This window comes from Gymnodraco acuticeps, unplaced genomic scaffold (genome assembly GCF_902827175.1).
Source record: "Gymnodraco acuticeps unplaced genomic scaffold, fGymAcu1.1, whole genome shotgun sequence".
NCBI lineage: Eukaryota > Metazoa > Chordata > Actinopteri > Perciformes > Bathydraconidae > Gymnodraco > Gymnodraco acuticeps.
In genome coordinates, this window is record NW_022991705.1 from 1,180,002 (window position 1) to 1,192,055 (window position 12,054).

Consider the following 12,054-nt stretch of genomic DNA (forward strand, 5'->3'; position numbering starts at 1 on the left):
AGCCCACTGCGGCTCCGTTAGGTCCGGTCGGTGGAGTCCGTCTTTTCTCAACGTGTGAATGACAAGCATTAAGAATAATAAAATATAGCTAATTCTCTTGCAGATTGTCTCATTTGATTATGAATGTAACGTTTATATAGGGGAACTACACTGTTAGCAGTAACTTGGTATGCATGTATTTCATGTTTCATGCTTCTTAGCCTGAGCTAGCTCTGTTTACTTCCAGTTCGGAGGCAGCAGGTCCCGCCTCGGCTCCGCCTCTTTGCCCTTATTTGGAGCAGGCGGGATTAGACTCTGACGTCACAGTCGAGCCGTTAGTGGCCGACTCCGCCTACTAAGGGCTTCTCGGCAACTCTGCAGAATCCTATGGGTGACGTCACGGACACTACGTCCATTTATATATACAGTCTATGGTTTGTGCGCTGGGCTAATGCTAATGCTAATGCTAATATTGCTAATGCGAGGATAATAAAATGGCGGCTTCACAAAACTTTTTGGGAGTTTTACGGGGCGTGGTTTGCAATCCGCCCAGCCAATCAGACATAGGAACCTTTTTCTCCCACGAAACTACCTGCTCTCTAGCAGGGACTTAAAAGGGGGTAAAAAGGTTCTGATGAACTAATTTTAGTTCCGGCTCTTTTTGGTGTGAACGGGACATTTCGGAACTATATCGGAACTAAAGTGGGAAAAGTACTGCGGTGTGAACGCGGCTATTGCTCTGGTTCCCTCTACAAAATACAATGTTCTTTTTCCATAGAATTTTTGAATATTGCCAAAAATAAATTATCACACATTTTGTTCTTTTTGTTATCATTTAGATAATCTCCATAAATTAACACTAAATGAAATCGCCAAAAAGCTACGTCACGGTCCCATGCGTGTTGACGTTTGGTAGTCCGTACTGACGTTTTTTATGACATGTAAAAGCTTCAAACATTTACCAGTGAGGGTATTTATATGTTATGTCCTAGAACAAAACATTAACATCCTTGAAGCCAAAACTAATTCAAAAAAACATTGACTTCAAGACGAGGCAACTAGAAACGCAAAAAAGCTAATTCATTTCCGTGTTTCAGGCCTCATTCCTGCACCACTCTGTTGTTTATTTCCTTGAGGAAGACTCAAGTGCCAAAGCAACTGCACAAGATAATGAGTCAGTCACTTCAGAATAAACATGCATATTGTATATTTGTATGACGTTGAGCTCGTACCCGGCCCTCTCCTGCAGTGATGTTCTGCAGGGCTCCTACGGCCGCCTCCCGGCTGGTGGAGCTGCAGTCGCTGTTCTGCAGAACAAGCTTGTACAACGTCACCATGTTAGGGTGCCAAAGCCACTCAGCGCCATTAGGTTGTCGGGACACTTCAGACAGTATGAACATATTCTGGTTACGCTGTGAAAGAGAGAAAGGATGTCCATTTATTGTACACTAACATGTTGAATGTAAGCATTCTGTTGAAATGTTACGATATTTATCACTATTATCCGTCTTTTGATAGAATGTTTTCTCTTGTGTTAGCTGGTAGGATAGTTAGCTAGCTATAAGTAGCCCTTGCCAGGGTTGGGCCCCAGCCTGTAGCTCTGCAGCAGGAGTTGGGTCTCGTCTTTCTGATAACTAAAGAAGTAGCCAGATGAACAGACAGAGAGACAGGTCACTATCCTCAGGGACAGATGAACAGACCGAGAGACAGGTCACTATCCTCAGGGACAGATGAACAGGATATCAAAGCTTCCTGTTTAGCCTCCATGAAACCATTGCTAAGCAAAGCTACCTCACATGGAAAAGCAGGTCACATGGTTAAAGAGGTCCCTTTCTCCTTTCTCCTCTTCCATGAGAACATACATGTTGACTTTTCATTGGTCTCGACAGCCTGCTATTGAGAGGAGAAATGTGATCTGCTGGTGGAGTAAAGCGATCCTCCCTGTGGACCCAGAGACACTTCTAGAGTTTCTGTGTTCCACAGACGTATTACCTGAGAGAACAGCGGCTTGAGCTTGATATTTTGCTACTTGATAATTGTAATATCTTTTAAAAAGTGTCATTTCTGATAATGATGGTGCATACAACAAACCACACTTGAGATGCGTGTGCATGCATAGTGTGGCCCAACATTGGTTGGCTACATATTTTATACAGCACTGTTATATGACCTTGACACATGCAACCTTTTTACAATACAGAGAGCTCCCCAGTGGAAGATAAGCTGGTCCCATGACATGAACACAATGAGTATGATATTCATTCAGCCAGCAATCCAGAACAGGAGAGGAAATGTTTGGATATTGTTGATGTTGTCTCTGAGATGGTAATAAAATCAGCTGAAAACAGTAAAGCAGTCATAATGGAAATGTGAAAATGGACTGGGTTTTCCATTGCCAGCAGAGAAGTTTGCTTTCCAGTTTGTTATCCTGACGTTTCATGTCACGAGTGTGCCATAAAGCAGTGGTTCTCAAACTTTTTTCAATAATGTGCCCCTTTTAAAAAAAAATTCAGCCAAGTACCCCCTGATCAGCACAAAAACAATTTGTTAAGGAAAAAAAGCCTATATAAAGAGATACAGTACAGCGCTGCACCAACAGTGTCTGATTTATTAAAACAACAACCTTGTAACTGAGAAACACTTAAATGCTACATTTCAAATGTTTACAATCCATCACTAAATTCATGGCAAACCAATTTTAACATCATGCAATAACACTAAGACGACATTAGTTGCATTTAACTGATCTTTTTAATAAGTTGTACTTACAATTTAGTGAGAAACATGGGCTTGTGCTTCACTGAGGATCTTTGTTATTCTGACAGGGAGGCAAACTGCAGTTATTACACTTCGCGTTTTGAAATATGTGTAACTCTGTTCATATAAAACCCACACTGCTCAAACTTTCTTACTTTTCCCAAAATTGGTATATTTATTTATTAATGAAGAGAAAAAAATATATGAGCATTTTATGAGCATGGGATTTTGACCCCTCATTCCTCATATAAACATATGCATAATGCTGCGCTATACTTTGCGGCCACACACCGTTGCCAAGCAACGCTGATTGTTTAGGTGTCCTTTGATAAGCAGGCAGTCATATAATTAACTAGAACTATCTAGATCTGATAGATTTGGACATAAACGGGAGTGAAGTTTAACCGGACGCGAGAGAGATCAGAGATCAGATCAGCTGCTGCTGACGGAGAACACGCAGCTCTGCATGATCACAGCTCCGCCGCTGTGACGGACCGTTGAGTGGAGCAAAATTAAATACACTAAGAGTTAGACCTAACACACTTAGCTTAAATATATTGATTCTTTACTGTCGGGTCACTTATTACAGGTTCAGCGAGCTGCACGAGACTGACGGGCTGTCAGGAGAGGGAGAGGAAAAGAGAGCACCCCGTTTATTTTCCCCATTTTATTATCCAGAATTACTGTAAACCTTTGAATAAAGTGGTTACTATTAGTAGTTTGTTTAAATGCATTACTTTTGTTGTTTTTTTCATTAACATAAAATAAATCTCACGTACCCCCTGCAGTACTGCAACGTACCCCTAGGGGTCCGCGTACCCCCATTTGAGAACCACTGCCATAAAGCAGTTGATGTTGTTTGCTAGAAAGTAAACAGTGCGAGGTTTTTTGTTTCTGTTGTGTTTCAATGAAGTGTATTTTACATTGATCAGTAAAATCACAGTGCTTGACAGAGTGTGGTGGCTTAAAAGGGGGGTATAATCATTTTATGTTAATAAATTATAACAACAAATTTTTTCTCTTGTGATAATGATTCTGAAAATCCTAAAATGGGGGTTGTGTATCAGGGGATTTTTACCTCGTTGTTTTTTTTGTTATACATAGTGAAGCAGCCGATGGCCTCACTCTCCCTGGAGGCGGAGGCCCTGGACGAGCCCTCCAGACGCAGCCGGACGGACGGAGGCAGCTCCGCGTACAGCTGGTAGGACAGATTCCTCATCACACACAGTGAATTCTCCAAACCCTAAACAGAAACACAATGGAGGGGGGAAGTGGTATTAAAAGCAATAATAAATAAATATCTAACCTGGTAGAATAAGCACTCTGATGTCCTGTAATGTTTAACAGGTAACTGATGCATGGAAACATCGTCCTGCTACTACTGGTTTGTCTAACTAGAACCAAGACAGCAGGGATACCCAACTGGTTTTGCCCGGGGGCCACTTATGTAAAATGACAGGAAGCTAGGGGCAAATTCTGAGCGGATCCTCCCCTGGCACCTTTTTTGATAAACAAGCACTTTTCTGCCACTTTGAATGTGAATGTGCATTTAGTTCACTTGTTATTTTCTCAATATTACAATACGTTTTTAGGGTGACTTTTCAACATCTGTCCAGGGACAAAGATTTAAGATCACCTTAATTTAACCCTGAGGGGAAATTCAGTTCTTCTCTCTGGTATTTTTTACAATCTCACACTAAATACAAGCATGCACGAACAGAACCTATAGACGTCCACTTTGCCATGTTTAGTGCAGTAGCTGAGAAGGGATTTAGTGTTTCAAACTAAACCTTATCTAGAAAACATCAGATTTAGGCAGAGATAAAGTAGCAGCCACCTTTTGTTTTGAGTTTTTCTAAACCATGACTTTCCCTCATGGTGTGTTAGTCCAATCAGATGCAGGCAGGGTTCATGGTGATGTGTGTGTATCAATCATCTGCTGGTTGGTTAAAGGTTTATCCCATCTCTTGACAGTGCTCCTAACTTGGTGAAATGTGCCAAACCACAATGAGAGGCAGAGTGTGAGGAGAAGCGTCTGTACCTCATGTGAGCCGCTGAAAGAATGAAGGACTGAGAGATAAAGGCCTGAACTGGTAACAGGCTAACATTCTTTATGTTTCACTTCAAGTAACATCACCAAATAATGGAACCTGCTTCTAACTGCAGAGCGTTTTCTTACTTACAACAAATCTTGTGAGAAGAGCCAAAGCAAAAATACGAGGATTCTTCCAAGGATTAGAAGAATGATATATCCTTAAGTTGACCAAACACTATTACAATATGAAATGAGTAACAGTTTCACCTTTTCCTACTTTTCCACACTGCTGTCCAATTTGACTCAATCCTACATGCAAGGTCCTGCTGCAACAAATACTTACCCAATGTTTGTTAAAAACACATAGTTCAGCTGTATTTGGGCATTTCTGAACCTTTTTCAAAGTTGGACAGTGGATCTTTCTGTGAGCTTTTTCAGATTCACATATTTCGTAGGAAGTCCTGAACCAATTCTAAGGTTTGGCATAGACTCGATTGAAGCATATTTAAATGGATCTGTATCTGCCAAACTAAAGCAGATCAGATATCAACCCAGTCTTTACTGAACTCTGCTATTCTGTCCTCAGGAGTGAGGTCACAGTTACCTTGACCTTTAATTTTGAGCACCAAACCTAATCATCTCATCCTTGAATCATGGATGGTTGTGCCAAATCTTATGAATTTATCGTACGGACAGACATATGACATCCCAAAATCATAATCCCTTCGTTTGCTTTTTTATTTTGTGCAATCTCATCTTTTTGTTCTTTTTCTCCCCAGCTTTGTTTGCTTCTGCTCAGTAACTGAAGCTTTAAAGGGGCAGCCGGTGTTTTTCACTGGCTGTGATGATCAGAGTGATTTTAGAATCACTTGTTACAGTGTAATCATGTCAAAGGCTTTAACAGCGCACGTCCGTTACCTTGTCGTCGGCCCTGTCCTCCTGTTGAATGTAAGACACCAGAGAGTCCACCAGGCCTCGCATGTCTCTCATCTTCCTGTCTCGTCCTCTCATTCACTGAGCTCAAGTTCCTACAAACACACACACAGACTCATCAAACCCAGGCTATCAGAACGTAATTGTGTGCTACTACAATTCATATTTGAGCAGCTTTAGCACAAAGCTTCCACTATCAACCTTTTACTTTTTGGAGCATGCTGCACTTTACATGTAATGATATCTCCTGGAAGACATGCTGTATACAGCTGGTTTAACTTCAATTATTCAGCTCCATACGATGGAAATTAAGAATGAGGTCTAGATGAACTTGACTTAATATTATTTGGCAATCTCATTGTCATTTCGTTTTGTAAAAAGGAGAAAACCCATATAGTTAATATTTGTGTTTTCAGACCCTAAACACAACCCTTGCAAAGTGTCCGTACAGCAGGAAGAGCAGAGTCACAGATGTCACGTAGATTGAGTGAACTGCAGTTTGGTTCTTCTCTGAGTTCCCATGTAACATTTAGTTTTTCTTCCCTTAACTAAGAACAAATTACGGCAAAACATGACTTTCCCATCAGCCTTAGATGTACTTTGTGTATAGTACTAACTTACAAAAGTGACAAATTCAACTTTGGTATAATGACATTAAGTCTTTCCGTTAAAAAGAAAAGATGAGGAGCAGGCTGTGAGTGGACAGACCTGAGGCAGCCGCTGGTGTTGTAGAAGACGTCTCTCTCAGACGGGCTCAGAGGCAGTCTGCTGCACAGAGGGACCAGAACCTTCTCCGTCAGCTCTGATAACGCCTCTTTGGACAGCTTCTCCTTCAGGTTGTCTCTGGAGGACAGATTCCACAGGACACCTGAGGACACAACAAACAAACTCTTCATTCTGCTTTCTGCGTTCAGACCTTAATCTCTCAAATAAAAGATGGGACACCCGGATGATGTGACAGTGGGCGGCAAGAAGCTAACGGCTAACTGTTGGGGAAAATACAAGTGACTTTGGTATTCCTATGTTATCTAACAACTGTTGGTGCTGTGTATGACCTTGCAGCTGCCTCCTCTTTAGATAGGAGGAGGCAGGGCATAATTCACTTTGTTTATCTACAGATGGGAAGACACCTACTCTTGTCTTCCTACCCTTTCAGGGGCAAAGAGCAACATCATTGTAAATGGGAATACCTGCCGACACCAAACCGATTTACGACTATGAGTGGGACTGCACTTAGATTATATAAACTTGATGTGATTTCCTGTTCCTTTGAGCAGCATACCTCATGTGGTCTAATGGATAGTGAGGTGCGCTGAAGATCGGAAGGTTGTGAGTTCAAATCCCGCCTGGAACACCACCTCTAGTGTGCCCTTGAGTAAGGCCTTAGTTACTCCAGGAAGAATGTCCCTGTAATTGTAAATCGCTTTGGATAAAGCGTCAGCTAAATGAAATGTAATGTGGTGTGAGTGGAACCACATTCCTGTGTGTGATTTAATTAACTCTGCTCCTTCTTGCAAGAACAAATTAGTACCTGATTCTCAAACTGGTGTTGAGTGATATTTTTTCTAACACTAACCTTTAGGATTAGGATTGAGTTACATCATGATGACTTCAAACTTTGTTCAGAACAAATATTATATTATATTATAACTTTATTGTGATTAGTTCAAATGTAATCTTGAAAAAGGCAGTTTTTGCACAAGGAATCAAATAAATGCATCTGGGAGTCTTTTTACAGCCATATTACACAGGTATTCAAATGGGAATTCTAACTAATACATTATTAAACTATTATATGGCAAAAAAAATATCATATGCAGTACACCATTTTTTATTTCCTAGTTATTTTAAATGTGTGTTTTTAAGCAAATAATCCCCATAGATGACCATCACAAAGTAAAAGGAAGGCATTCAGAATGTTTGGATGGTCTCCATTGACCCCTGGACAGTTTACAGTCGCTTTGGATCAGGGTCCAATTTTAGCAAAGCTTGTCTCTCTGTCCTTAAAATTCCTAACAGCTGGCACAGTGGACCCCGGAGAGAAGGTTCTACTTGACTCCTGTGGACCCGGATAGTGGATCAGCACTCTTCAGTACCTGTGATGGTCTTCTGCAGCTCCTCGTCAGGTTTGCTCAGCATGTTGACCAGACTCAGAACTCCTCCAGCGTCTATCAGCGCCGCCTTGTTGTCCGCGTTCTCGTAGATCAGGTTCCTCACGGCGCCCGTGGCGTAACGCTGCACTTCCTGGTTGTCACTGCCGAACAGCTCCACCAGAGCCAGCACGCCATGCAGAGCACTGACCTGAGGAGGGGGGGGGGGGGCGAGAGAGGGAGAGGAGAGGAACTACAGTTATAGTCAAAAGCACTGTAATATTCATAATGCTTTACAGCAATATTCTAAACTAAATTAAAAGCCTTTTTTCTCTTTTAAGATCAAGCACCCTAATAATGACTTCACTCACTGAGATTTTAATGCATTCATGGTGCCAGTATTATTTTGCAGGTGTAAGCGCTCTACCTGGTTTTTGGCATCGTTGCTATGGTAACACTGGTGTTGTATGTACGCAGCTCCCAGAACTTGCAGGCCAGCATCTGACTCCAACAAATATCGGACAGCTGTAGGCATGTCCATACCCCGCATACTACACACACATACACACGCACACACGCACACACACACACACACACACACACACCACACACACACACACACACACACACACAGCACACACACACACACACACACAACACACACACACACACACACACACAGGTTATAATAATGATAATTATCTTTACGGGCCTACTCTTAGAGCAACATGTACAGCGGACCCAGAATGGGCCCAGAGGGGTGTGTACTGTTGAATAAAGAAGGTGTCTCACTCCTCCAGAGGGTGTGTGTACTGTGAATAAAGAAGGTGTCTCACTCCTCCAGAGGGTGTGTACTGTGAATAAAGAACATGTCTCACTCCTCCAGAGGGTGTGTACTATGAATAAAGAAGGTGTCTCACTCCTCCAGAGGGTGTGTACTGTGAATAAGGAAGGTGTCTCACTCCTCCAGAGGGTGTGTACTGTGAATAAAGAAGGTTGTCTCACTCCTCCAGAGGTGTGTACTGTGAATAAAGAACATGTCTCACTCCTCCAGAGGGTGTGTACTGTGAATAAAGAAGGTGTCTCACTCCTCCAGAGGGTGTGTACTGTGAATAAAGAAGGTGTCTCACTCCTCCAGAGGGTGTGTACTGTGAATAAAGAAGGTGTCTCACTCCTCCAGAGGGTGTTGTACTGTGAATAAAGAAGGTGTCTTCACTCTCCAGAGGGTGTGTACTGTGAATAAAGAACATGTCTCACCCTCCAGAGGGTGTGTACTGTGAATAAAGAAGGTGTCTCACTCCTCCAGAGGGTGTGTACTGTGAATAAAGAACATGTCTCACTCCTCCAGAGGTTGGTGTACTATGAATAAAGAAGTGTCTCACTCCTCCAGAGGGTGTTGCTACTGTGAATAAGGAAGGTGTCTCACTCCTCCAGAGGGTGTGTGTACTGTGAATAAAGAAGGTGTCTCACTCCTCCAGAGGGTGTGTACTGTGAATAAAGAACATGTCTCACTCCTCCAGAGGGTGTGTACTGTGAATAAAGAAGGTGTCTCACTCCTCCAGAGGGTGTGCACTGTGAATAAAGAAGGTGTCTCACTCCTCCAGAGGGTGTGTACTGTGAATAAAGAAGGTGTCTCACTCCTCCAGAGGGTGTGTACTGTGAATAAAGAAGGTGTCTCATCCTCCAGAGGGTGTGTACTGTGAATAAAGAACATGTCTCACTCCTCCAGAGGGTGTTGTACTGTGAATAAAGAAGGTGTCTCATCCTCCAGAGGGTGTGTACTGTGAATAAAGAAGGTGTCTCACTCCTCCAGAGGGTTGTACTGTGAATAAAGAACATGTCTCACTCCTCCAGAGGGTGTGTACTGTGAATAAAGAAGGTGTCTCACCTCCAGAGGTGGTGTGTACTGTGATAAAGAAGGTGTCTCACTCCTCCAGAGGGTGTGTACTGTGAATAAAGAAGGTGTCTCACTCCTCCAGAGGGTGTGTACTGTGAATAAAGACATGTCTCACTCCTCCAGAGGGTGTGTACTGTGAATAAAGAAATGTCTCACTCCTCCAGAGGGTGTGTACTGTGAAAAAGAAGGTGTCTCACTCCTCCAGAGGGTGTGTACTGTGAATAAAGAAGGTGTCTCACTCCTCCAGAGGGTGGTGTACTGTGAATAAAGAACATGTCTCACTCCTCCAGAGGGTGTGTACTGTGAATAAAGAAGGTGTCTCACTCCTCCAGAGGGTGTGTACTGTGAATAAAGAAGGTGTCTCACTCCTCCAGAGGGTATGTACTGTGAATAAAGAACATGTCTCACTCCTCCAGAGGGTGTGTACTGTGAATAAAGAAGGTGTCTCACTCCTCCAGAGGGTGTGTACTGTGAATAAAGAAGGTGTCTCACTCCTCCAGAGGGGTGTGTACTGTGAATAAAGAAGGTGTCTCACTCCTCCAGAGGGTGTGTACTGTGAATAAAGAACATGTCTCACTCCTCCAGAGGGTGGTACTGTGAATAAAGAACATGTCTCACTCCTCCAGAGGGTGTGTACTGTGAATAAAGAAGGTGTCTCACTCCTCCAGAGGGTGTGTACTGTGAATAAAGAAGGGTGTCTCACTCCTCCAGGTGTTGTACTGTGAATAAAGAAGGTGTCTCACTCCTCCAGAGGGTGTGTACTGTGAATAAAGAACATGTCTCACTCCTCCAGAGGGTGTTGTACTGTGAATAAAGAAGGTGTCTCACTCCTCCAAAGGGTGTGTACTGTGAATAAAGAAAGTGTCTCACTCCTCCAGAGGGTGTGTGTACTGTGAATAAAGAAGGTGTCTCACTCCTCCAGAGGGTGTGTGTACTGTGAATAAAGAAGGTGTCTCACTCCTCCAGAGGGGTGTACTGTGAATAAAGAACATGTCTCACTCCTCCAGAGGGTGTGTACTGTGAATAAAGAACATGTCTCACTCCTCCAGAGGGTGTGTACTGTGAATAAAGAAGGTGTCTCACTCCTCCAGAGGGTGTGTACTGTGAATAAAGAAGGTGTCTCACTCCTCCAGAGGGTGTGTACTGTGAATAAAGAAGGTGTCTCACTCCTCCAGAGGGTATGTACTGTGAAAAAGAAGGTGTCTCACTCCTCCAGAGGGTGTGTACTGTGAATAAAGAACATGTCTCACTCCTCCAGAGGGTGTGTACTGTGAATAAAGAAGGTGTCTCCTCCTCCAGAGGGTGTGTACTGTGAATAAAGAAGGTGTCTCACTCCTCCAGAGGGTGTGTACTGTGAATAAAGAACATGTCTCACTCCTCCAGAGGGTGTGTACTGTGAATAAAGAACATGTCTCACTCCTCCAGAGGGTGTGTACTGTGAATAAAGAACATGTCTTACTCCTCCAGAGGGTGTGTACTGTGAATAAAGAAAGTCTCACTCCTCCAGAGGGTTGTGTACTGTGAATAAAGAAGGTATCTCACTCCTCCAGAGGGTGTGTACTGTGAATAAAGAACATGTCTCACTCCTCCAGAGGGTGTGTACTGTGAATAAAGAACATGTCTCACTCCTCCAGAGGGTGTACTGTGAATAAAGAACATGTCTAACTCCTCCAGAGGGTGTGTACTGTGAATAAAGAAGGTGTCTCACTCCTCCAGAGGGTATGTACTGTGAATAAAGAAGGTGTCTCACTCCTCCAGAGGGTGTGTACTGTGAATAAAGAAGGTGTCTCACTCCTCCAGAGGGTGTGTACTGTGAATAAAGAACATGTTCACTCCTCCAGAGGGTGTGTACTGTGAATAAAGAACATGTCTCACTCCTCCAGAGGGTGTGTACTGTGAATAAAGAAGGTCTCACTCCTCCAGAGGGTGTGTACTGTGAATAAAGAACATGTCTCACTCCTCCAGAGGGTGTGTACTGTGAATAAAGAAGGTGTCTCACTCCTCCAGAGGGTGTGTATGAATAAAGAAGGTGTCTCACTCCTCCAGAGGGTGTGTACTGTGAATAAAGAACATGTCTCACTCCTCCAGAGGGTGTGTACTGTGAATAAAGAACATGTCTCACTCCTCCAGAGGGTGTGTACTGTGAATAAAGAACATGTCTCACTCCTCCAGAGGGTGTGTACTGTGAATAAAGAACATGTCTCACTCCTCCAGAGGGTATGTACTGTGAATAAAGAACATGTCTCACTCCTCCAGAGGGTGTGTACTGTGAATAAAGAACATGTCTCACTCCTCCAGAGGGTATGTACTGTGAATAAAGAACATGTCTCACTCCTCCAGAGGGTATGTACTGTGAATAAAGA

General features: G+C 43.1%; 1 pseudogene; it reads right to left on the reverse strand.

Annotated features, from left to right (window-relative positions):
* LOC117534601 overlaps window positions 1-12,054 on the reverse strand; it is a 45,915-nt pseudogene that overhangs the window by 18,910 nt on the left and 14,951 nt on the right.